Source organism: Anas platyrhynchos, chromosome 2 (assembly GCF_047663525.1).
Source record: "Anas platyrhynchos isolate ZD024472 breed Pekin duck chromosome 2, IASCAAS_PekinDuck_T2T, whole genome shotgun sequence".
Lineage (NCBI taxonomy): Eukaryota > Metazoa > Chordata > Aves > Anseriformes > Anatidae > Anas > Anas platyrhynchos.
Window position 1 is genome coordinate 50,038,865 of NC_092588.1, and position 26,221 is coordinate 50,065,085.

The window sequence follows — 26,221 nt, forward strand, 5'->3', positions numbered from 1 at the left end:
ATCCAAAAGACCTGGGACACGTATTTCACATAAGCAATCTACTATTTCAGGTTTTTGAAAAAAATCTGTGGAAACAAGAGAAACGAGGATGAAGAAAAAGTGCTAAACCTGCTAGTGCTGTCCCATGAGAACTTCATGTGGTATGTTAAGACGTGCTCACACTCCAAAATGTTACATGTAATATGGTGTTATGTTATGCTCATGACATGTTTACAGCTCACAGCTCTAATACAGTGTTTAAAGGGAGAGACTGATACAGTGGAGATGAGGAACAGGACCTGAGAAAACACCTGTCAACATTCACCTTTTGGAGGTTAATACCACTGGTCTGAAGTACTCAACTCCAGTTTGCAAGAATGATTAATATTCTGCCATGCTTTTTATAGGAGAAAGAGCTTACTGTGGCTGTCTTCAGAGCTGTCATGCTCCTACACCATAATTTAAATTGCTACTGCTCTTTTGACATCTTGTTAAATTTCAGAAGCTTTCTAAGATAAAAGCTTGCAAATCACAAGGCAAATAAAAGTTGGTATCAATATCTAAATTACACATATTGTCTGCTGTGGATAAATTTCTTCTTTGGAGATTAGGCTTACAACCTGTAGGAAACAGGAGATCTTTCATCCTTTCAGTCCAAAACCGTATTAACGGCAAGGGATTAAAATGTCAGTAAATTACCACAACTGCTCACATTTCACTACCAGAGGAGAGAGGCTGCTTCATTCTTTTCTGTCACACCTGTACAATGGCTTCTCTCACACCTCTCATCCGTGGAAGAACAGCAAAGTGATATTTCCAAGACTGATTCAATCTCTGAGGCATCTGTCAAGCAAGCAGGTGTGCAAGTCTTTACATTGATGCATGTCAAGCTGTATATTGGCACCTATATGACAGTACCAGAATTGGGGAGCTACAGTCAAATCTTCAGAATAATTTCCACTGTAGGAATGATGCAAGGAAAGTATCTGAAGAGAAGCACGCTGGTCATGAGATTGCGACACCAGACTGGGTGCAGGAAACTGGTCTCAGCCTCTTGTTCTGCCGAGGACTCCTGTGCAAGGGCAAATTCACTGAGCTCCTCTTCTCCCCTCAGTGAAGCACAGAACATAATCACACAAGTGTTCCCCATACCTGAAGCATTAGGAATAAAAACAATCACGTGCACATGTGAGGTGTTAGATATTTCTGTAGTGATTTATTCTCACAGCCTGTGAATACAGCACAAGATTTAGAAACGACCTCAAAATGAATTCCTCTAGCAAATTAGCTGGCAAACTCTTCACACCTGCTGAGTCCAGACACCATAACTAATTCATAAGCATTCAGTAACTTCTCTCATCCCCCTTGAGATTTTCTGTAATTTTAGCATTGAGTACACTACATCTGAGATTATGATTGAGAAAAACCCATCTGATTCTCACCAGAAAAAAAAATAAAAATAAATAAAGAACAGGCTCAAATCTCTTATCTGGTGTTGATCAAATGTCAAGAATGATATTTCTGTGGCATTTACACAGTCTCATAGATTGAGAGAGATTCATGGGATTTGAAAAGGGAAGGCCCTGTTGATATTTATGTAAAATCATGAAGGCAAAAGCGTGTTTGCTCCACCCAAAGCTGGAGTAACAGCAATGTGCTGGACTTGGTTTGCATGCATTCTTCCCATGCCACATAAATGTCCAATAAAAACAGGTTTTAAGTCCAATCTCATATACACTTGTTTTCACTGGGTAGAATTTCTTTATTCAAGACTTCTGTCACAGTTAAGTGAGATCAGAAATGTAGTCCATCTCTATTTTTCATATTTTAAAGAAGGGTGGGGAAAAATAGAGTGAGTTAGAAAACATTAAAAACTCCAGATTAGGATCTACTCTGAAAATTAAAGCCAGATATAACAAGGAAAAAATAAATAAATACATAAATAAAACCTATACGTCTCTACCTCCCTATTTCCTCTATAAGGTCTGAGTGTACTGGTATTTCTTGTGAGGAAACGGAGAACAAAATATGTGAAATTTCCATTTTACACAATTTCAGTTTGGAAAGCTTTGCTTTCCTCCACTTCTTTCTTCTGCAAGATTTGAAATTGAAAGTTTGGTATAGAAAAACAGTAAAATGACGTGCTTTGTTCTTCATGGAGAAACATTTGTCCTAAGTTTTTTTTTATTCTAGAGTGGATTTTTTTATTATAATAATAATTTTCATAAATGTATGAATTCTTAGTAAGAGAAGCCAATTTTCAATTTTGTATAAAATTCTGGAAGAAAGACAAAAGCGTGGAGGCATTTTCTCCTCTGCAAACCTGTTTTGTGACACTTAATATCAGTTTATTACCTTCAACTAATTATGATATAGACAATTGACTTTTCGCAGTTGTACTTCTATGCTGATATTTACAAGGAGCTAGAGGACCAATTTTATATACTGTAGATCTGAAAATTACTCTTGGATTTAACACAGTCATTTAAATGCCAAGTTTTTGTAAAAGCCTTGCAAATGCCTTGGATTTGTAGTTCATGAAAAGTTTCATTCTTTGAAAGACTCTCTGAGTGTTCTTGCCAGCAAAGTGGTGGTAAAATGGTTTTAGCACTTCTGTGAATACTGAAGCATAGATGATTAGAGATTATAATACACAGAACAAGACCTTGGAGAGTACATTGGATTTTAACAGCACTTGAAAGCTTAACTAGGAGCTGGTCAGGAAAAAGAAAAAAAAAAAAAAGAAAGAAAAAAAAAAAAGCTGGTCTTTTTGTGCATACAAAAATGTGGAAAAAAAAAAGAAAAAAATAAAAAAGAAAAGAAAAGAAAAGAAAGAAAGAAAGAAAATATTTATATTGAGAATGGTTGTGTTGTTTCAAAGAAGATCGAGTCAAGTCAGCCTGGTTAATGTTACCCATATGGCAGAATAGTGGTTTGAGGCTACAGAATTGTCAACCTCATCAAACTGTGCCATGACATATCCCAAACTTTAAAATGCCCAAAAATTCACAAATATTCATACTAGAAATAATAGTGGGAAAGAGTGGAATCTGAGTTTGCAATTTGCCTGTGTTAGAATGACGACAGAATTGCACACAGAAAAGAAATACAATAGGAGTGACAACAGGCTGTGGTAGCAGTGGTGGAGCAGCAAGAACAAGTGGATGGGATACGAAGATAAATGTCAGGTAAATTTTTGACTCCCTGAAGTCAGCTTCAGGCCAAAAAGGTTTCCAAACAGGCTTCAAAACTGGGGTTCAGTATATCCCACACAGCATTGTTATTTAGCCATGAACTGAATTTTTGACAGATATTTTTAGCGAGCTTTTGTACGCGTTTTTCAGCTGACATCTCGGCGAGTCTGAAAACTACAGCTGTTGTATTTCCAGCCCTTTTGAAGACAACACTTCTAGCTGGTAGTGGTATCAGTGGGACTGGAATGAGCTTCCTTCAGAAGTGGTGACACAACCTGAGAGGTCTCTTCAAGGAGCCATACAAACATTACATACTCACGGAGAGAAAGGCAAAGAATTACAACAAGATCAGAAAGAGGCTAGAAGAAAAATGATAACGTTGAATGATGAATTCTCTGTGTAGCAGTCATCAGCAAGAGCCTTGAAATGGTGCACTGCTTGACAAATATATTGTAATATCTGTAAAAATGGGGGAAGGAACTGACAGGTGATATAGTTATTTAGGGCTTCATCCAGGCCAGGGTGGACCATGAGGTCAGGCAAACCAGAACAAAAAAAAAAAAAAAAAAGTAAAACACAATAAACACCTTTTTGACAGGCAAAATGTAATCTAATCTTATACCTGGCAAAATCCTGACAACCATTTCAGTTGGAGGAAAGAGATTGTGAGGCATTGCAGATATTTTGGAGAAAAACTCCGTGTTCAGGGGCAGCCAAGAGCAAAGTGAGTGTTATGCTTCATAAGGATGGGGAGGAATAACCATCTCAGTGAGGGTATTTCAGGGTAGAGGTAGGTTTAGACAAAAAGTGGATTCTCCTGTCAAGCAAGTTAATAAAGACTGGAATAACTAACATTAGAGAAGTGGCAAGTAGTCTGGGATTTGATGGAAATAAAATATTACATATTCTGAAAAGACTGGATGGGGGCCTTTCTTCATCCTGTCCTGAACCCTATTGTCACTGCAATAAAACACAACTAATATCCACAGAAATTAAACAGTGCTTGTCTGTAAAGCACAGAATTAAAACAAGGAACACACTTTCTCAAAAACTGGGGAGGCTGAGGCATGGTTAAGATTCAAATACTGGGATAAGGATATAAAAAATACTCAAGAATTATCATCATTTATGATGCTTTTGGCAGAGATGTTATACTTTGCATTAAGAGTACAAACCAATTGTTAGATACTGCAATTAAAGTTATGTGTAGGCAAGATCAGACTAGTTGCATGATGCACAATTCATGAATCTCCTTCAGGAGCCAGCTGGAGAGTCTGCAAGTGCAAAGTCTGCAAAAGCAAAGTGTGCTGAAGCTCTTTTCTCATGGTGGCAGGAGGCACAGGAAGATCCTGTGGAAAAAAAAAAAAAAAAAAAGTTTAAAAAAGAAAGTAAATCAAACTCCCACAGTCCTGCTTGAGCTATGTTTTTCTGATCTTTTAATCAGCCTCCCTTTTTAATTTTGCCCAATGCTCTATGCTATGCATGATTTAATATTTCAAATTGATTGCCTCTCTGATCTAAATTTACCAGGCACTTTGAAGTCAGACATAGTGACACCTTTTCAAAATGACTTAGACAAAAACAATTGCCTGCAGTTTTTTGCTATGTCTGTGAAAATTTATAACAAATCATTCAGCATGTTTTAAAAACAGGCTTAGAAATACATATGGCATAAAGCATTTTTGTGTGTCTGTGAAATAAACTTAGAGAGAAAATCACTTCTTTTAAGAAATCATCTTTAGACAATTTGGCAAAGATGACTTTGTGTGCCCAAATTCTTTAGAAACCATTTATCCAAGCAATAGTGGAAGATAATTATTCAACCACATGCTTACAAAGCAAGGCAAGATTTGTAAGAGAGATAACATCTTTCAAGTTCATATAGCTGGAAAAAACAGACAAGTTTCCAGCCATACAAGCCTTCCTCCAGCTCTTTTTATTTTTTTTTTTTCCAAGCTACATAAGTTGGTATAATAAATAAACCATTTACGTCCCAAAACTATCATAGCTACAACACTGAAACTGATACTCACAAAGCTGAAGAATTTAAAGACACACTGCTTATGAGCATAACTTGTTAGCTGAAAATTGTTTTAGCATAGTGGTGAGGAAAATCCAAAGCCATACAAGCAAATATTTCTACCGGAGTGCTTGTTGAAGTTCTACCTTAAAGATCATTCTGGTGAGAATGAAAACCTGACAGGGTTTTTCAGTTTTATTTCATTTTTGACTGTTGATGTTAATAGGAATGTCCTGTTCAAAGAACTTCAATGCCAGGAAAAAAAAGGCAGACACAGGGGTGACTGGATGCTGTAGATTCCTCACAGTTATAAACGAAATACCGGAAAACACATCTGGGAGCCACATTGCTGCAGGCTGAACAAAGTGAACCTAATGAACTGAAGGCTGAAGCAGTGGTGGAACTGAAGGCAGAGAGAGCCCTGTGTATGCAGTGGACCCAAAATGTGGAGAATCATGTCTACATCCAGCACTTTCAGCTGAAGTATCCCGATTTTGCCAAACTGTTACCAACAGAAACTCATCATACCTTGTTTGTTTCTCGCAGACATGCAATGAAGGGAGACAGCAAAATGCTGGAGAAAATTGCAGCTTTGCTTCTCAATATTCTCCTGTTCCTTTTCCAACTTAATACTGGAAAAGCAGTATTATTTGGGTGCGAATGCCCACCTTGTTCTTCCCATTGGAGGAAACAATTACAGGTAACATGAGCTGCTCAATGGCAATCTTTAAACTCTTGGGAAAATGTTATACACGCAGACTGCCCAATTCCTGCATTTGCGGGATCACAATTCCTTAGTCTAGGTGTGTTTGGAGAACAAGAGCTGACTGCTTGGAAATGTAACCTAAGAGTTTGGTTTCTCCAGTGGCCCTGTGGATCACAGTAAGCCTTTGAGCTGCTGCTGGCTATGATCCCTATGCACATACATGTAACTGATGTCAGTGACAGAATAAATCATCCCTCATTTGTTCTTGGAAAGCTTCTCACCTGCGTTAGTGTTTTCCACTACTCTGGATGCTTATTCATACTTGTTTTCAAAGGCCCTTTAAACCATATTCTTGTTTTCATCTACAGTCTGTTTTATCTCAGCTCACAGGATGGACACCAGACACTTAGGGAGTCATCTCCTGAGGGGACTGCTGTCATCCCAAAACTGCAGCCGCCATTCTCATCCCCATCCACAAGAAGAGGAACCATCCTCAGGCTCCAAGCCTCATTGGGACAAGGTGCCCGCTGCGCTTTGTGTGGTGACACCCCGACTTCCTTGGAGCAACAAAGGAAGCCTCCAGGCATGAGACCAGAGCTTGCTGGCCTGGAAATCCAAGGCTCATCTGCCTCTGCACATGCAGCGCCTCGAGCACAGCAGCATTCATTGTCAGCTGCTTTTAACCACAAGCTGCCAGTTACGCCAGCTTGAAAACAAGCAGAGGCTCCCAACTCAAAATGAAGCCACAGCCACACTCAGCCAAGCCCAAGTCTACCTACAGCTGCTGAATTAAGTCATGTAAATGAGACTCAGCAACGACAGCAGAGGGGATGGGAAAACAACCAAGCAGAGAGAGAAATATCGCACCTGTTGAATGCTGCCAGGTACCAAGTCAATTTTGGGAAGTGGGCTATTCCTTGCTGCCGAGTAGGTTGTTGATTTGGTTTGGTTTGGTTTGGTTTGGTTTGGTTTGGTTTGGTTTGGTTTGGTTTTGAAGAAATTTCTCGCAGAAGCTCCTCAGTGCACGGCCTTTCTTTTTGTTATGCAGCATTCCCAAACAATGAGGCCCCGCAAGCTACAGCCCTGCAAATAATAAATAGCTTTAATTAAAAAAAGATTGTATTTGTATTTATTTATTTATATTTTTGAAACCAATTTGCCACTCCCAGGATACTTCAGTCAGCTCTGCAGACATATTAGAAGCCATGAGAAACCGAAGAAAATGTTAAGTAGATGAGGAGGGGGTTCAGATAGGGGGAAAAATGAAGGGAGTAATTGCTGTGTGTATGGCTTAGCTAAGCAATGGCTGAGGGCACATATGTTAACTGGCTATAAGCATCTGTTAGAAATAAACAGCTAGCAGAAGAATAACAAGTTAGGATAGTAAAAGAGCAACAACTAGAAATAATGACAACTCTGAGAAAGGCAAAACTTAGACTAAACATCAAATATTTTTTACTATAGCAGGTCTTACGCAGTGGAATATTCCCAAGGACCTGAACAGAAATACCTTTGCTTAGTAAACATTGTTTTATCCTCCCGATTTAAAGTCAGTCCATATGGAGGACAGAATCTTGCATTGTTAACCTCAGAAACTGCCAGAGTTTCTATGCATAAGCATCATCTTCCAGATAAGGGGCCACTGGTTGCAGGAAATATCATTCGTTGCAGAATTCACTGCTAAAAATTATCTATTGCTTATGTAAGATAAGAACAAAAGCAAGCAAGTGAAAAAAAATAAGAACAGACCTGTTCATCAAAATGGCAAAGCTGAAGTCATTTCATAATGCCCTGTTTCTTAGGGCAGTGTCTTTTATTTTTTGAGCAAAAGAAACAATATGGACCAGTGTATCCCAAATCCCAGGATATTTTAGCAACAACATTGATCTGTTTGAAAATCTTCCAGTGTTCCTGTGCTCTTCAGCTGGTATCTCTTCTGCAATTGGTTAAGTGAAAACCAGGTGTGTATTCTCCAGGGTCATCTCAGAGGATGTATATTCAGGAATGACAATTTCTGGATGATATTCAAACATTCCTCTGGATCCGTGTCATCTTGGCAAACAGCTATAGATGTGCATATTGACCTGTATCTCTTCATCTGCTCTGTGTTTTGCTCAGCCCTGTAAGCACAGCCAGTATTTGGATTTCATCACACAGAGGTGCCAAGTCTCTGAGAAGAGGAAAAGCGTGTGACTCATCCTGAAGAAGGCCAGATGTAATGTTCCCATTACCTGTTACAATGAACACATTACCATTTCAAAACAACCTTGATTTTAAGGGTTGCACTGACAGCTTCATAGCTTTTCATTATTATTTGGAAGAATTGCTCCCAGAAAGGTCTTTTCTCTTACAGTGGATGCACAGGGAACCTTCAGGAGCTTTCAGGCTCATACTACTCCATAGCTGCCTTTTAACTTTACTCTTCACCAACTACAGTCCCAAGGGGTTTCTTCATAACTTCGTGAAGCTTAACCAAACTGCTAAAGTTAAACCCAATTGCTAAGCATCAACGCAGTTCTAGAACATGTTGCTCAGCTCCCCCCAGCGTGCAGAGACACAGAGAAGTAAGCCAGACCTTCCTCCAAATATTATGGCTTTACGTTCAGCATAGACTTAGACCTAGGAGTTGGGCTGACTGAGATGACTACTAAAACAGGTCATGTGTATCTCTGTCTACATTAAAATCCTTCCTCTTGCCTCTGCACCACTACAGAAGCTTCCTATGCTCCCTTTGATGTGCCCAGTTTGGCATAATCTACTGGTAATAGTAGCTGGGAACATTTAAACAATCCCTTCCACACCACCATGTTTTACGTAAGCTTGTGTTTCTCTTGCCTTTGGCTTGAAAATATAAAATATAGGATGCCATCCTTCAGTAATTGCAGACAAACCACCTATTCTCCAAAGCGCAGCAGTTAAATGCTTTAGTCATTTAAGAATGGCTGATAGTTTATACATAACTTCCTTCAAAATAAATACCCACAAGGACAAAAAATAAAATAATAATAACAATACATCTATCCAAAGTTTTAGACATGCATTTGATACATGATCTAATTCCCCATAATGCTGGCTCTGTGACTTAAGGAAAAAAGTTGAAAATGAGCAGCAGTAATAGGTAGTACAGAAACCCTTTAATCTGTAAAAAAAAATGAAGCTGGCAATACATATTTACGGAGATACAAGCTGATCTCTTCCACAGACTGAAATCACAGGGTCAAGGTACACGGGCTGGTAGGCATTAAATATTATTTTGCCTGAAATACTGTTTCTTTTGGTACCATTACTTATTTTCAATAAACCAAATCTATCAATTTTCTACGAGTTTGTGGGTATGCTTGAAAGTAACCTCATCTGGCATAAAGCAAATCTCCACTTTGTTTATATTCATGTTGAACCACTGCTGAGTCCGGGGCCACTAGCTTATCCCCAGGCTGAAGTCATAGAAATATTGCAGCTCACATCGAAGCTGAGCAGAGGGCTGAGACAACCAACACAATGACCTCACGTAAGTGAGGGTCTGAGTCCAACATGCTTCATCTGGATGCCTTTACACAGGGAACCAGCTGATATGAGATGTGATTTCAGCATCCCACCTCACTGCTGCTTACCAAGGCGGGGGGTGGGGAAGGGGGAAGAAAAAAAAGGGAAGGGAAGGGAAGGGAAGGGAAGGGAAGGGAAGGGAAGGGAAGGGAAGGGAAGGGAAGGGAAGGGAAGGGAAGGGAAGGGAAGGGAAGGGAAGGGAAGGGAAGGGAAGGGAAGGGAAGGGAAGGGAAGGGAAGGGAAGGGAAGGGAAGGGAAGGGAAGGGAAGGGAAGGGAAGGGAAGGGAAGGGAAGGGAAGGGAAGGGAAGGGAAGGGAAGGGAAGGGAAGGGAAGGGAAGGGAAGGGAAGGGAAGGGAAGGGAAGGGAAGGGAAAAAAACAGTCTTCAAATATAATACCTACTAACAAAACCAGGCAGCAGAAGTGAAGTAAGGTTTTCTAAGCTTAAACCATGTGTATCACCTGGAGAAAAAAGTGTGTTTAGAGAATGAATAAGCCAGAGATAAGAAAAAAACACATGCAATTTCCTTAGCCGTCTTCCTTTGTGGCTATTTATAATATGGGATTAGCATGGAAATGTCTGTTGCTTGCTCTGCCAGTTTCATTTTGGGGACTGAACAAAAGATCCTGGATAGTGTCTGAGAGGGGTGATAGCGTCTGAGGGGGGTGTTAGCTCCTTGCTATTCAATTCAGTGCACTTAGATCAGCAGCAGCAGTTGGGGCAGGAGAACTGGTACAACACAGAAAGCAGGAACTGCTGGGTAAGCCCCTGCTGCTGGTGACCAAAAAATTGTTTACTCGTGAGGGCTGTCACCAGGGAGGCATTTGGACAACAGAAAAATCTGCTGTAGAACAAAAGAGGGGGTTGTTCTCCTGAAATCTCTGGTATGTTCTGCTTTAGGAATTTCAAGTCTACCACAACAATATTTCAGCATGTCATCCACTCTAATTGGAAGAGAGGCAACATAGACAGAAGACAGCAGTGCAGAAGCACAATCGATTTAAATATAATTTTGAAACACAGTAATGATGCAACCTTTTCATATAAGCAAGTTTGGAATTAACGATAATCATAACCATGCATGTATGTAAAAATTAGTGTCCCAGGATGTTCTGCATTAAAGTTAAAGCAATCACTCATGTACTTAAACTTAGCCAGGTTATCCACTCTGGGAAAGGAAGGAATGGGGGCAAGAAGAGTCTGAAAGCACCACCTGGGCACCTACAACAGCATTTGGTGATTGATTATTTATTGTGATTTTAAAAAGAAGGAAAAAATCAGCCAGACCTAACCTCCTCCTCAGGCATACGAACAAAGCCTGCTTTTATAGGACATCTGTGCATGCTGTAAATTCAAGCCCTCAAAAGCAAGGGCACAATGAAGGCTGAAGAGCTCAGAAACCTGGAGGGGTTTGTGCTGCAGAGTGGTCCAAGGAGAGACTGTCCTCCTGGCTGGACTTGGCTGAACCTGCACGGGAGTGGGAATACATGCTCAAGGAGTCTGGGACTGCAAGGAAGACAAAATGTGAGTCAGCTCTTGGAGAGGCAGATTTTGCCACTGCCTGTGCCCCAGAGATTCCCCACAAATCCCAGGAAAGTTATGTAAGGCAAACTGTGAATAACCCAATTTCAGGGGTATCTGAGCATTTGCAGATGCTGACATGCTCTCTGGCATCATGAGTCAGAGGCAACTAGACACTTCATCCTGTTAGGATTTTTGGAAAAACCAAGTAGATATCTAAGTACATTTGAAAATTGTGTCTGCATGGACATCATATTGCATATGTATTAATAATGTGATGACTAGCTTATTAGGAAAATAAAGTTTTAACTGCTATTATTTAATTGGATTAAAACAGTCATAAAATTAAGACTCAATTATGTGCAAAAAAATATTTTACAAAGATTTTCTTATATAATCAGGGTATTAAAGGGCATTTTACTGAACAAATAAATTTTCAGTCAAGCTTCCATTTCCATCCAAAGCCAAACAACCAGAATGCAGATCTCTTTACAGAGAGCAGTATAAAAGATGCAAAGTAATTGTAAATAAAATTTAAAACTGTTATTTATATCCTGATTTCTTACTCAGGTCAGTGTTTACTGAAAAAACTACTCTGGGACATTCAAGGGATTAAACCATCAAGTACCATAGCAAAACAAGGCCAAACAAAAGATGCCCAGGAAACCTAAATAATGTCTTTCCCTAATATTTGAATCCTTTTGTAACCCTATTAGCATTCCTGTAAGATTACAGAACAAATGGTAAGTAAACATTATCTGAAGAAACATTTCTACACTAACGTATTTCCAGTAACCCTGGCAGGAAAAATCTGGATTACTTTTATTTCAACATCCCACAAACTTTATAAACCTTCCTAATCTAGTCATGACTATCTATGATTGTAAAAAAAAAAAAAATCTTTACACTGAGGAGGGTGGAATTCATTCTTGTCCTGATAGCCTTTGATATACTAGACAAGCCATAACTATCCTGGAGATGTGGAGTAAAAGCATGAGGAGGTGGTATTTTCTCTACATAGCACTTGCAAGAAGCCAAGAGCATCAACAGCTGCCTGACTACAGTGTCTTAAAGTCTGAGCCAAAATCCCCTGGTAGCCACTCTTGTCTTCAGTGCTCTTTGGAGTAATCCTTAGGTGAACAACCATTCAGTCAAACACTTTACTGTATAGTTTTTTCTATACCCCTCCAATAGTACAAATGGTCTTCTGATGATGATTCAGCCAGAAGTCCAGCAGTTTTGCTCTGGAAACCCATCAGTCCCATTTTTTTCAGCTACAGAATGATGTAGTCCCATGGCGGCTGCTTGCTGGAGGCGCTCTGTCCTCTTGGCTCCGCTGACACATCCTCACCTCTCACTTCTGTGCCCAACACCAAATTCACTAGAGCCCTCCGAATGGAGATCTCTTAAACCAGAATGGTCCTACAGCAGCCCCTATGTGGAAGCACAGTTAATTATGAATCTAATAGAGGATGTTTTTACATAAGTCTGATTTCACCTCTTCAGACATCAAACCTGTAACTGTGGATGGGCTGACAAATGTGGGCTCTCCCCTCATGTGGCATGGATTTGAGCTGACAGTCAAGTCACAGAAGGTTTCTTGTCATTGTAACACTGCTTGTTACTATGTAAAGAAGCCAGGATTGCTAATGAAAACTAGTTTTTTTGTGCCATTTTCAATTATAAGAAGATTTGTGAAGGGTTTTTGGAGATGTTGTGCTGATTCCTCGCCTCCCAACTACCTCCCGCATTCGTCTTTTTACTTTGTCTTTCATCTCCTTTCTGATGCCCCACATCCCATCATGCCACACTGCACTGGCTAAATAAACCCCTAAATCTAGCTTTTGTGTATCGCTAATCCTTTTATTTCCTAAATCTTATTTAATCCGAAGGGCTTCCTTTCATCTCTTCAACTGTCAGTTGGGTCACTACTGTTTCCTATCAACAGCTCCTGCAAATCCTGGATGGAGTTAAAAAGCTTTCAAGTGTTTCTATGATTCTCATTAGATCCTGCTCTCCCCGACACCTGCTAAATACCGTACTGCTGCTGTTTGTGCCCTCCTGCTCCCCTCTCCCCAACACAGTTCACTCCTCACACTAGCAATAAGCAAACTGGAAAGGGCTTCCCATGTTTTTCTGGAAAGCTCTGGTTTGCCATGTTTTTCTGGTGACTGTATCTCCAACTTGTGCTTTTGATTCTCCTCTCGAGGCCAGCAGAGCAAGTCTGGATGAGCAGGCTGAGGGGAGAAATTTTAAAGCTTTGAGATGCGTGGGTGAAAGAGTGAAGAGGCCTGAGATGACGTGGTGGGTTCACACCAGTAGATAGGTAAGCCCCACCACACTGCTCTCATTCCCTCTCCTCAAAAGAACAGAGCAGAAATACGATGAGAAAAAAAGCTCAAGGGTTGAGATAAGGACAGGGAGATCACTCAACAATTATCTTCATGTGCAAAACAGACTCAACATGGGGAGATTAATGTAATTTATTGCCCATTGCTAATAGACTAGAGCAGTGAAAAACTAAAAGCAAACTAAAAACACCTTCCCACCACCGATCCTCTTCTAACTCCTTCCCCCAAGCAGCACAGGGGAACAGGGAATGGGGGCTGCGGTCAGTCCCTGATGCTTCATCTCTGCTGCTCCCCGTGGGGTCCCTCCCATGGGATGCCGGCCTTCCCCAGCTGAGCCTGCGGGGGCTGCCCACAGGCAGCAGCTCTTCAAGAACTGCTCCCACACGGCTCCGTCCCATGGGGTCCATCCTCCAGGAGCAAACTGCTCCAGCACGGGTCCCCTGTGAAGTCACATAAATGAACAACACTGTGTTGATTTTGGGAATGTAGGAACATCTCAATTTTCCAAAGGTCTAACACTTCTATCAACAAGAAGGACAGCAGCGCAGTCCACAGGTTCTTCAAAGTTACCTGGAGACCAGTCTTAAATCAAGAGACCTACAATGGTATACATCTCACAGGCTGTATTCAGATATATCCATCTGACATGCACACAAAAACATGAACAAAGTCCCTCAACCAGATAAGTAGTAGTTCATTTCCCAATACTGAACAAAATGCAGAATGAGCTGAAGTGTTAGCAGTAGGAGGTGCACCTGGCAGACCATCATTTGTCAACTTGGTATTTTTAATCAGGGTTGTGGTAATATTAAAAAAAAAAAAAAAAAAAAAAAAAAAAAAAAAAAAAAGAGGAAGAAAGTATTAAAGTATTGGGCATTAGGAAGGCTCAGAATTTGGCTTAAAAATTCTAATGTCGTGTAGTCAACTATCTGTTTATACAAGTTTAAACAAAGTTTATGTTGCCCATTTGCTGCTTCTGCTGCATCCTCATTTCAAAAAACACACAGGCACACCAGCATCTAGGCATATTCCACAACACTAGCAACTTGGGGAGAAATATAAAAGGAAATCCCCCAAATCCCCATTTTTCATCTGGCTTCACTTTAGATTCTTTCATATCCTGAGATCATCCTTCAATGGGAATTACATGACTTGCCCTCTTACCAGAGCAGCTCACAAATAGTAAACGTGTTTCATAACAGAATGCTAGAAGGGAAAGAAAATTACCACAATTGGGTCTTGAATTTCTTTTTCATTTTTGATGGGAAAAAAAAAAAAAATGAAAATGATTTCTTCCAGCTTTTTTTTTTTTCTAATTTATGAGGAAAAACACTTCATGTTTTATGATAACTCCACTTTTGGGTCATCAATATGACATGGGTTACAGTGTGGACAAGTGCACCTTACTTCAGCTGGCTGTACAGCTTTGTATTAAGTCTTTCAGAAAACTGTCAACACTGTGTGCAGGTAACAGTTCAAAATGCTCCAGAATATATAGAGTTTATAGGCTGTGATATACACTATGACATTATGTGGTGAATATAACCTTTACTGAACACAAGCTGGAAAAACTTTCCATTGTAAAAGCAACTTCTTCTGTAGATACGGAGATCATAATTACTATTGCTGCCATACTCATCATCAAATTATACGTATCGTTCAGCAAGGAAATTCTGAGTAAGCTAGTCAGCTTGTCACAGTTAGAAAGAAAAAAAGGGAAGCAGAAATTGTATCACAGAAAGGTCTCAAAAGTCAGCCTTGCCATGGAGAAAACAAAATCTTTCCACCCTCTCACATTGCCAACCGAATGCTTGTGTTCATCTTTTTCCGTCCTTTGTGCCATCCTGGATGCTGGGGACAACCGCACTGCTGGTGATAAGCCTCATCAAACAATCCTGGCAGGGAGCTGTGGGGTTTTCCTGTGAGCCCATGACCATTTCACAGCTCCCTGCAACCAGACTCAATCGCAGCACTGTCTGCTTTGATCAGGCCTCTCTCCGAAAGCATCTGGATAGAGCCTCAGACAAGAGGCGCTTAGAAATGAGGTTGGCTGCTTGCCCTGCTGCAGCTGAAGAATTCGAGTGGGGTGGAGCGGAGGGAGGGCAGAAAGGGAGAGATTTCCAGTGGAACGAAAGATGCAGCCAAAAGATATCCCAGATCTGAGGGAGCTTTATCAGTATATGGGATCACCACGTTTACTTAGAAAAGTAGGTAGGAGGGGATGGGATAGATGAGATGGGTTTTGAAAGGTCTTAATCCATCTCCAAACCCAGTGCCTAAATCTAGCCAAATCTAGGTTTAATTTCTTCTCTTGTGCTGTGACAATTCATGGAATTCAAGGTAAGAGAGGCCTAGATCAGGCCCTGTTCTCTGCCAGGATTTCCTCTCTGTGCAGTCATCCACAAGGTGCTCAGACAGCACCAAATCTGCCTACCAGCTCTATAAACCCATTTTGCACAGGTGCAAACAGTACAGAGCACAAAATAGCTACGAAGTGCTTCCAGTATCACAGGCCATTGGGTTATATTGCAAAAGCCAGGGATGCAGCAGGTAGGCATCAGACTGACCAAGGAGCACCTTTGTGAGGGATCAACCATCAGCATGCCTGGGAGATGGAGGCAGGAAGGCCGTAATAGATGTATTAGCACTCTCTGGGTTGTAGTGACAGGTCTCAGCTTCAAGCTGCATTATGTGGAGAAGCAGGAGAAGATACCCAGCTGCTCTCTCACCTCCCATGTACAAAAGACAGAAAACCATGTGCGGTTCTTTATTTTCTTGCACGTCATTTTGTAGGAGCCTTACTATCACTAGTAGTGTGTTTGCCAAACTGAAGCATCGTTAACATTTAGGAATTGCACAGCCACTTTTTTCCTTTTTTTTTTTTTTTTTCTCTCTCACAGAAAGCGCAACAAGCTGCAGTATGTTCAAAAATATGGCCATTGCAGATATCAAATGTTCTTGTGAGGTCTGAGAAAGCCCAAAACTGCACTGTTATCACCCAGACGTGTGGTAGCCACAAGAGTTAGCAAAGGGCAGCTCATCCTTGCACTGCCTTTCACTTGTAGTCCCTCTGTTTGCTGCTGACAGCCCTCACCCTACTGTGGACTGCAAAGATTTGGAGACTACAACAGTAGAACAGTGAAGACACTGGCTCTTAAAAACTGAACCAATTCTGCAGGACAAAATCAGAATCTCCCTCTCGAAAATGAACTCCATGTAAGTAGAAACTAAAATAAACTGGCCTTTTGAGCTCTACAAAGCTCAGGATGCTACCCATACAGGCGTCTTCACCCAAGAGTGAGCACAAGCTGAGTCTTGTGTTATAGCCAAAGCCTTGCCCTGATACTCCAGCCATGTTCCATAGCATGAGCTGTCCAGATCTGTCTGACCTGCTACAAGGAGCTGGTCTCAGCAGCAGCGCCAGCTCCGAGCACCTGTGAGTGATGAATAATCACTCCTTTATCCACTGAGCAAAGCCCAGGATCATTGATGAGGCCCAACATCATGCATGGATGGCACCTGATGGGGCACTTCCCAGAGCCCCAGGGGTAGAATGAGGCCTTTCAAATGGCGAACTCTGCTCCAGAACCAGGCCACAAGGTCTCACCACCATCCTGTCAATAGATGTGCAGAAAGTAGGTTACGTGGAAATGGGGCACTGCCTATAAGGAAAGGAAGGCTTATCCCTCCTTGGACATGGTATTTGCCTAAGGGCAATTAGGGCTCACATACAGGAGCCTCAGATGTTCCCCTTCCCTGCTGTCGACTTAGAGATAAAGCAGCACAACCCTGCCAGTACCTCAGCCAGAGGCAGGAGCACCAGAGCTCCAGGTGCCCTCTCCTCCCTGTTGCGCACGTACTGGAGGTAGGAAAGTTGATCTTGGCAGCAATTCTCTGGGCACCTCTGCCTGGAAAGGTCTTCATTGCAGAAGAGGCGAGAGAACTCCTGGGAGCCTTAAAGTCATTCAGGTTTCTGGTAAACAGCAAACTTCTGCAATATGAGATTTAGTAGCACCTCGGGGAGCTTAAAGCAACTCTATTTCTAAATATTTGCTCAAACAAACTCAGTGAAGCTACTGCAGTATTTGCATCCACCAAGAACAGGGCTGAGGCAGATCAGACCCCATCTGGCACAGTCTCACTCATCTGTCCTGGTCTGGCTGTGACTTTTGCTGGTGTCACTTCAGTCACCAGCAGCCATGGAAGAATTCCTGTTGGTGTGTTTTATTTATACAGATGTCTCACATACTTCTGTCTCCACTGCAGGAGACAGCACCAGCTTGGGCTGTGCAACTGCACACCAACTACAGCCAGTCAGCAGAGCAGAGAAAACCCTACCTGTGAGAAAAAGCCCAATCTGCAAGTATTGCATTCAGTGCATGGCACCTGGAGGTCTATCCAAACTGCTGAAACCTCATTCTCCTTAATGAAGCCTTTGTTTGAGGATCTTGGAAAGGCATCACAAAAGAGAGTGGTAGTGTTACAGAAAAGAAACTGTGAGACCAAATGATTTCCAAGACAGCAAAAACTAGAAGAAAATATTGTATTGACAAATAAGTATGTAAAATGTTGCCCCAGACTCTGAGTTTGGGACACTCAGAAAATCCTCGTGTTCTCAGTCTCCTGCTAAAGATCTGCAGATGCAGCTAAGCCAACTGAACAGGATCCTCTTCTCACCTGCAGCCCACACTGTCTCCTGGCCCCCTGCTCACAAACTGATCAGGTTTGACAAGATGCTCTCCTACCCCATCACTTTTTCCTCTCGTGTTCATTTTCTTCTCAGGAGTAGGCTGTTATACAGGGCGCAGAAACAGTAGGGGTTTAGCTATATAAAGCACAATAGACTTCATGAGTATCTTAATGTTTCCAACCTAAATGCCATATATTATTATCTGTTTATGTGTTCATTAGCTGAACAGTCAATGGGTGTACCCCTCCATCCCTCCTCAGGGCTCTTCAGCTGTGTGAATGAAGCTCACAAGCACAAAACTCATGTAAATGCTAGAAAAAAAAAAAAAAAAAAAAAAAAAAAAAAAAAAGCTGGGCTGAATTTGAGCATATCAAGTCTATGTGGCTTTGTTTTGGGGAAGGCATGGAAAAGAAAATATAGATGGGAGGCTTTTCAGAAAAGATTCTCCCAGAAAGATTATCACGATTTAAGTTTTCAATTGGAAAGTCATGGCTACAAGAAGTGCTATCATACAATCTCAGCATTTGTTTTCAAAGCAAAATATGCAAATATTTTCCCCCAATCAGCACAAATTAATAGCATATATGCCCTGTAAGAAGAAGTGTTTGAGAGGAGCAGCATTTTTTCATTCATGGATAGAACATTTTCTTCATTATTTTTTTATTGTCACTTTTTTTCTTCAAAGCAGTGGAACACTTTCAAATCTCATGAAACAGCCTGTTCTGGGTTGGCTCTAGTATTGGATAAAGATTAAGATACATCTTCACTACAGCCAAGCCTGTGCTGGAAGATTTGAGCTCTGTGTGGTTCAGTGCTATAATCTACATCCATCCCTTCCTTCTGCATTACAGCTCCTCCCTGCCAGCCATGCCATGACTCTTCCTCAGCACAGTCCCTTACTGCCCTCCAGCTCCTGGGGCTTTTACTCCCACACCTGTGCCCAGAGAGGAGCAGCTGATGGCACTGACTGCACGGTGAGAGCTCGTGGGCAGATTTTTGTGCCCCAAGCCCCAGTGTAGCACCAATGCTGGCACATGGCTGGAGCAGGTTTGGTGCCCCGATGGGAAGGCGCACGTGCTACACTGTCGGCAGCAGAGGTGGATGAGTGCTCGAGCTCTTATAATGCACAGGCTGCTGATAACAGAGCATTTATCCTGTACCAGTGCATGTCCTGGAGTTTACCTTTCAGCAAACTAGTCAGCCACCACAACTCACCAAAGCTCACAAAGCTCAGTCACCTAGAAGAGCTAGCAGTGCTGGGGTGAGCATGGACTGCTCTCCAGTTCTTTTCTCTCTCCCTCTAATAGGGAACTTTCTCGACCAAGAATCACCCCAAAATTGCATATTTGTACAACTCTGATTCACCCCCCTCTTGCAGGACATTCAGAGGAAGCAGTCAGCACAGGCACATGTGTACACTTCCATTGTTCAGACGCACACATTAACTGCCTCTGCCTCCCTGCTGCTTTAGACAGTGGACACAGGGCGTTTGATGCAGACTGCATCAATACACCTTTTGCATCACAACAAAATGCAATGCCTTTCACCACCATGGAAGACCAAGACACTCAAGTAGAAAGCACTGGGTACAGTTCCCAATCTGAAGGCCAACCTCAGATTGGGAAGCCACCCTCTTCTGCAGAGCCCTGAGAAAGAAAAAGACTTTGAAGTGCACCATGAAGGTAATAAATCTGGGGGGGGGAGAGGGAGGGAAGATCACAAACAGCTAGACTTCCCCTGTGTGGAGAGGATGCTTGCTTTGTCATCTCTGCCTGTTCCCACAGCAGCACCATCATAGAGGGGAAAAGGGTAACCTCCCTGATAGTTAGATCTCATGTCATTCAGCTATTCACATGGCCAAGCCAAAACCTTGAATTTCACTTCTTAAGTTGATAAGGCACACCAAAATCTCAGCAAGTGATGTCATGCAAAAATCCAAATGAGCAGCCTGAATCCACAGGCCTTCTTAAAGATAAACGGTGATCACATTTAAGATCATATTCGCTTTTTGAGATTAAGGCAGGGGGAAAAGGCAGCAATCAAGCAAAAATGAAGGTAGATGATGCTTTAAAATATTATTTCTAAAAATATATATTATTTTTTTTCAGAGGTAGAATATGTTTCTTAGCATATTGCTTGTTGGTGTGCTTTCCACCATGCTCATGATGGGAAGTATTGATGCTCAGTGTCTTAGGGAAGGGAAGGCATTCATACCCTTTACCTCCCATCTTAACTCACAGCATCAGAGAGCTCTCAGCCACTTCTGCTGGTCATGGACTCTTGCACACTGCAGGAGCTCAGAGTCCAGCTGAACACCAGTAACTCCTGGTTCCGTCCTCAGAAATCTCTTCTAGGAAAACAAGTTCTTCAAATTAAAGAGAAATATTTAGAGAAGCAGCAGGACCCAGAAGATAAAAAGCTACTATGGCTTACAGGAGAGTAGGGGGTCCTATTCACAGATGCATTCCAAGTAGCAGTGCAAAATAATTAGTTTTCCTGAGCAGTCAGTCACATTGGCAAGAACAAAGGCTAGCACAGAAAGTCAAGACTTCCTTGCTGAGTTTCAGTAACTTTAATTTACATGGTTTTATAATTGTTATTTAATTTATGTATGGATACCACAGTTTTAAACGCAGATAGAGAGTATTCAAAAGGGACAAACTTCTGTGTTTAAATTATTCTTACTTTCTTTTTGCTTATCTCAGTCAATTATTTCATTCAGTCATAAAACTGCAAAGGAAAAGCAAAAATAAAGAGTCAGTATGCGAATTTTTTTTAAGGTGGTACGAAAATATCCAAGCAGCAGCATAAAAGCATTTCTGAGGTTATGTTAAGTTCGTTCAAATCAAATCAACTTCAGCAGGTGACAGCAGGATGACATTGCTCTGCCACGTTAGGATATAAAGCTAATGTCAGTGTCTGTACACATTTCCCCTACACGGGGCTGAGGCTCCAACAACAAGGTTTTTCCTGTGTATTCAGTGCACAATAACTCACCCTTAGTCACAGTAAGAGGTAAGATCAGTATTTCAGCTCCAAAGAGAGACCCAACAGAGCTGTCAGCATGCAATAGACCCACTGAAGAATCAAGGAATAATGTTGAGACTAATAGCGGAGGTGATTTTTGCAACATTTTCAAAGCATAGAAAATACTTCAGGAGCAATCACATGTGGCTGAATGGAAGAGAAATAATCATAGGACAAGGTCAATGCAAAGAAAAAAGAGCTTCACTGTGAAATGGCATGTTGATCCAGCGAAATTGATTTTCTTGTATATGTGTAAGATGTATTAAATAGCTGTTCTAAGACTCTAACAAAAAAAGTGGTGTCCCTGTTTACTGAATTGTTGAAGAAATTTAACCATCTTGACATTTTACAGTTTAATAAAATGTTAATGGGGAGGGTGAGGGATTAAGCTGGCTACAGGCATGGTTTAATTTGTTGGTAATTTTAGCCCAGCAGGAAAAAAAAAAAAAAAAAAAAAAAGGAATATATTCTGACAAGAGGAACAAACAAACCTCTTAAAGAAAATTTTTTCTCGCATGGTATGCTCATGTGTTAAGAATAAAGTGTCATTACAGCAGGCATCACAAGCAAGACTTTGTGACTTTCATGGGTTTATGAAGCAGCTGGTGCCTCTCATTTCTATTTGTGCCATTATTATTTGTTGCTTAATTACTAGTCTTTTAATTACCCCAAGAGGTTTCAGTTCCCCCTCTGCCTCCTCCTGCAGAAATAGCATCTTAAAGAAACCCAGAGACCGGGCTGGTGGGAGGCCTCCAGTCCTGAGTAGCTTTGTGGTGGACCCCACCATAGCCCTCAGCCTCATGTTTCAAGTCAGAGGGAGGGTGGCATCCTCCCATCCCCATCCCTGTCACCATCCCTGTCCCCACGCCAGCCCACAGCCAAGCCAGGCAGGATCACCAATATGCGTACTAGTCTAGCTGCTCGAAACAACCAACAATCTCAAAAGTCCCATCTGGTGGACAGCTTCCAGAGGGCCAAAGAGTTTTACCACCCATCAGGGGCCTAGCAGCCACCCGTACCCCAACCCACCCCTGCCCCAGTGTGGATCCCATTACAGACCCCCCAGTGCCTCCTCTCCCACTCTCCTCGCACAGAAAGGCAGCGAGACTGGGGGAGACTTGAGTGCACAACAGTTGTTTACATCTTTGCACAGGGGAAATCTGGGATTATTTATGGAAATTCAGATGTTGCTAAATAACAGATGCTGTTCTGAGAAGGAAAACTTTTTTTATTATTATTTGGGGTTGTTTGAGGGTTTCGTGTTTTTGTTTTTTTTATGTAGTTTAGAAAAGAGCTGAGGGTTTGCTCCAGCATATAGAGGAACTGCATCCAAATAAAATGATTTTTTCTTGGGGCATGGGTTTCATAGGGTACCTACCCTTACTAGACTTTGGGGGCAAACTAGTAAATAAAAAAAAATACCCAGGACTTTATGACTGCTTTGTTCCATACCCCACAGAGAAAACTTGTTCTCTTTTTTTGCTAGTGCTCTGCAAAGTGTGGCAGAGGAAAGGGTCTCACATATAATAAGTGAAGAACTACTCTGAAATTAAGAGCTTCGCTTTTAATACTTAAACAAGAAAGACACAGAGTTTGGCAGAAGATGGAGAGCCCAACCAATTGCTCCAGCTCAGCCATACCAACTTGTCCTCTACATACTCAGCACAGCTGTTCTCCAATTTTGCTTCATAAACACATCACAGCTCTTACTTCTTGTTGTTCATGGTGGATGTTTCAGACAAATGCCTTTTTGTTAGATACCATATTTTGCCTTGGTATGGTTAAAAAGGCTTCACATTTAACCGACTTTACTGTAAATGTGCTTGACATTACTAAGGTCTTCCCCTGCTTGAAGGTTCTTTGATGCATGTGCAATTTTCTCACTTGTAACTTCAACTTTTAACAAACAATGACGCTTTTTCTTATAAAGATAATATATTTGACCCGCTGAAAAGAGGTCGCTCCATTTTTTCAAGGATTTAACAGTCCAGCAGTGTGAGTTACTACTATGACAAACAACATGTCCAGGGTAAGCATTAGCAATGCAATTAATCTGACCTGTGATACGTTTTAAAGAACATTTTAGATGCCCAAATCACAAAGCTAACTTTTATCAAAGGTCTTCTTTCCCGTATTTTTCATAAGAAACTTCACAAGGTGGCTACAAAATTATATCAATACAACAGTAAGAACACACTGAAAATAAATAATGAAGATTATAAAAAATAAAGAAATGTCTTAGTTGTTCTAGAAAGCCTCCCAGCGTCCATCTGCTAATATTAAAATGACAAGATGTTCCCCCTAATTTGGGATATAATGTCTTTACCAGAGGTGATAACATATCATGGACGGGTAATGGAGAGAGGGCCAGAGTGCATTTGGCTACAGCTTATGCACAGAGAACTGCTGTAAACATAGGATATAATGTATTTAGAAAACAAAGAGAGAACACACAGTGCAGTGCTCAGACCCCTGTGAGCTCCCTCTTCTCAGCAGCCCCACAGCAGGAAGCTGGAGTGAGATGGAGGCCCTCACCCCCTCACCTGTCACACACTGCATCACCTCTGGAAAAAAAAAAAAAAAAAGAAAAAAAAAAGAAGCACACCAAAAAGCAAGACTTACATTGACCTAGGATCTTTCAGAAGGAATTATATGAGAACACGTAAAACTTAAAGTTCATAAAACACTCCAAAACATCCCTTCATTATATTTATAATACAGCAATGCCTGGATCTGATCAGCCTGAAGCAAACAGCCAGTTTTGGTGATCCAGTAAATAGACTTTATCAACAGAAAATATTAGGTAAACTTTAAAAATAGCCCCAAAATTCTCCCTCCACAGTGCAAATGTTTGAGCAAATCTAAGGATGTTTAAAAGGTGTGGTATGGATCACCACATAGATCTGCTTTGAAAAAAATGTAGATAATTCCCATCAATGCTTCCAAGTCATTCTTCATGCTGGGGCACCTTTTATGAACATCCCTTCTGTTTTTAAAACATCCTGGTTGCCAAAATCAACACCTTTTAATTCAGCATCTATTGATTTATTGGTAGTGAGTTGGGAGATTCAGAAATGGTCAACAAAAACACCAACCAAGAACGTGGGAGATTCCAGTCTGAAAATTCAAGTCTGCTTTGTAATAGGTTTCTCAAGTAACGAAACCACGTTTTGGACAGGTCTACTTTGTGAAGTGTATCACCAAGATGGCACAGACCCAGGCCAATTCATCTGTACAGCAGGATGTCCTATAATGCCCTCAGACTAAGCCTACTCACCTGAAGCTCCTTGCCTGTCTCCTGAGATGTTCACAGATGCAATCCCCGCCCAGAACTTTATTCTCTGCCATTGTCAATCTAGTAGTTTTCATGAGTATACTTTTAGGAGAAAAAGAGGTAGAGAAACAAACAAACAAAAAGAAAGCTCTGTAAGTGAAATTTTTGTAGAGAAAAATAATAATAATAATTTTAGTGAAAACCCAAGGAATGAAGCACAGGGAAACTTTTCAGTAAGCCATACAGGATCTCCATAGCTCCCATTTGTAAAAAAAAAAAAAATCTCTGTCTTTACTAGCCAAGCCCAACCACCCCAGGTAGGTGGAAACCACAGCACACAGCAGAGCAGCTGTGAGCTGCCATGGCAGGCCTGGGCTGCAGGTGAGCAGCTGAAGGCACAGGTGTCCCAGTGTTCCCTTTGCTCCCATCAGCCCAAGGTACATACCACACAATGGCAGGAACCAAACCATGTCAGATCCCAGCTTCCCTACAAAGATCCTCTGCCAAAAAAAAAAAAAAAAAAAAAAAAGAGAGAGAGAGAGAGAGAGAAAGAAGAAAAGACAACACAATTTATTCTCTTTTCAGACCAAATAAAGCCCAAACCAATAGGACTTCTATGCAGATCTCCCAACATGACACATTAGCAGTCTCCATCTAAGCCAGTTGTACTTCCCCTCACCCCCCCCTTTTTTTTTTTTTTTTCATAATTCATGATGATCATCACACACCCCACTTAATCATGTACCACAATCCTCATGTCATCACCACTCATTCTGGCATTGAAGGACATAACCCATGACAAGAGGTTGAATTACTCAGACTCAGTTGCAGCAACTATAGAGGAAACACAATAGGGGAAAATACTGCCCAAAATCACAATGTGCACAAGCTGGAGAACTGTGTTTAACAAAATATTAACCACAAACTACTCTTATTTTGGAAAAAAAAAAAAAAAAAAGGCTTTTAGAAAGGCAGAGTGGAAATAATGTCATGTGATGAATTCAAGAGATTTCTCAGCAATAGGCTTCTCCATTCTGGAGAGTAGGTGCCATGTAAAGGCAGCTTCATCTGATAATGGTGGCTTTACAAGATAGAGAGTAGGGGAAAGAGTATGTGGTGACATCTGTCAAAATAATAATTAACATGCAAAAACAATACCACAAAATCCCCCATTCAACCTAAAAAGCATTAACACCTCTAAATTTAATCTCCGTTGCTTCTCTACGAAGAAAGTCAGTAGTCAGAAAGTATTAGGTAAATAAGGGCACTTACCAAACTAATCAAATTGCATCAGGATTGTCTAAGGGCTGTACACAGAATCATAGCACCAAAGAATGATTTTGGTTGGAAGGAACCTTAAAGCCCACCTAGTTCCAACCCCCTGCCATGGGCAGGGACACCTCCCACCAGACCAGGTTGCCCAAAGCCCCATCCAGCCTGGCCTTGAACACCTCCAGGGATGGGGCAACCACAGCTTCTCTGGGCAACCTGTTCCAGGGCCTCACCACCCTCATAGTAAAGAATTTCTTCCAGAAATTCCTCTTACCCAGAATGTTTCATGTTTAAGTGGGAAAAGAATAGCTCATGGGAAGTACATGTCCACTGTCTCTAAAACTATGCGTCTGAGGTTCAGCCTGGTGCACTAGCTCGAGGTGAAACATTCAGTATGGCAGGGGTTCTTGAAAAACGTTAGTTGTAGACAAAATAAATAGTACCAGCACTTGCAAGAATTTTGGTTACTGCTCATAAATAGTGTCCTAGTTTCAGCAAATGTTTGCTGATTGTAGTAAACATCTTCATTACTGAAAATGATAATAATAAAGTACAATAGGTATATAAAAAAAATATCTGTTAGTAGCTACAAATGAAGACATCAAATCCTGCCAGTTCCTGCATATGCACTGCATTGTAAATTC

At 41.3% G+C, this 26,221-nt stretch overlaps 1 long non-coding RNA gene across 4 annotated transcripts; it reads right to left on the reverse strand.

The window, feature by feature from the left end:
- Positions 1-111: 111 nt before the first annotated feature.
- Positions 112-24,807, reverse strand: LOC106014415 (uncharacterized). Of its 4 annotated transcripts, XR_011807552.1 has the most exons (5): positions 24,751-24,807; positions 24,309-24,407; positions 7,649-8,130; positions 6,767-6,982; positions 112-4,522 (listed from the first exon to the last, which is right to left on the reverse strand). It is a non-coding gene; the product is annotated as an uncharacterized lncRNA (long non-coding RNA). The 4 variants fall into 4 exon arrangements; XR_011807553.1 differs by lacking the exon at positions 7,649-8,130; XR_011807551.1 differs by lacking the exon at positions 24,751-24,807 and having other exon boundaries at positions 24,309-24,694.
- Between the last annotated feature and the right edge of the window lie 1,414 nt (positions 24,808-26,221).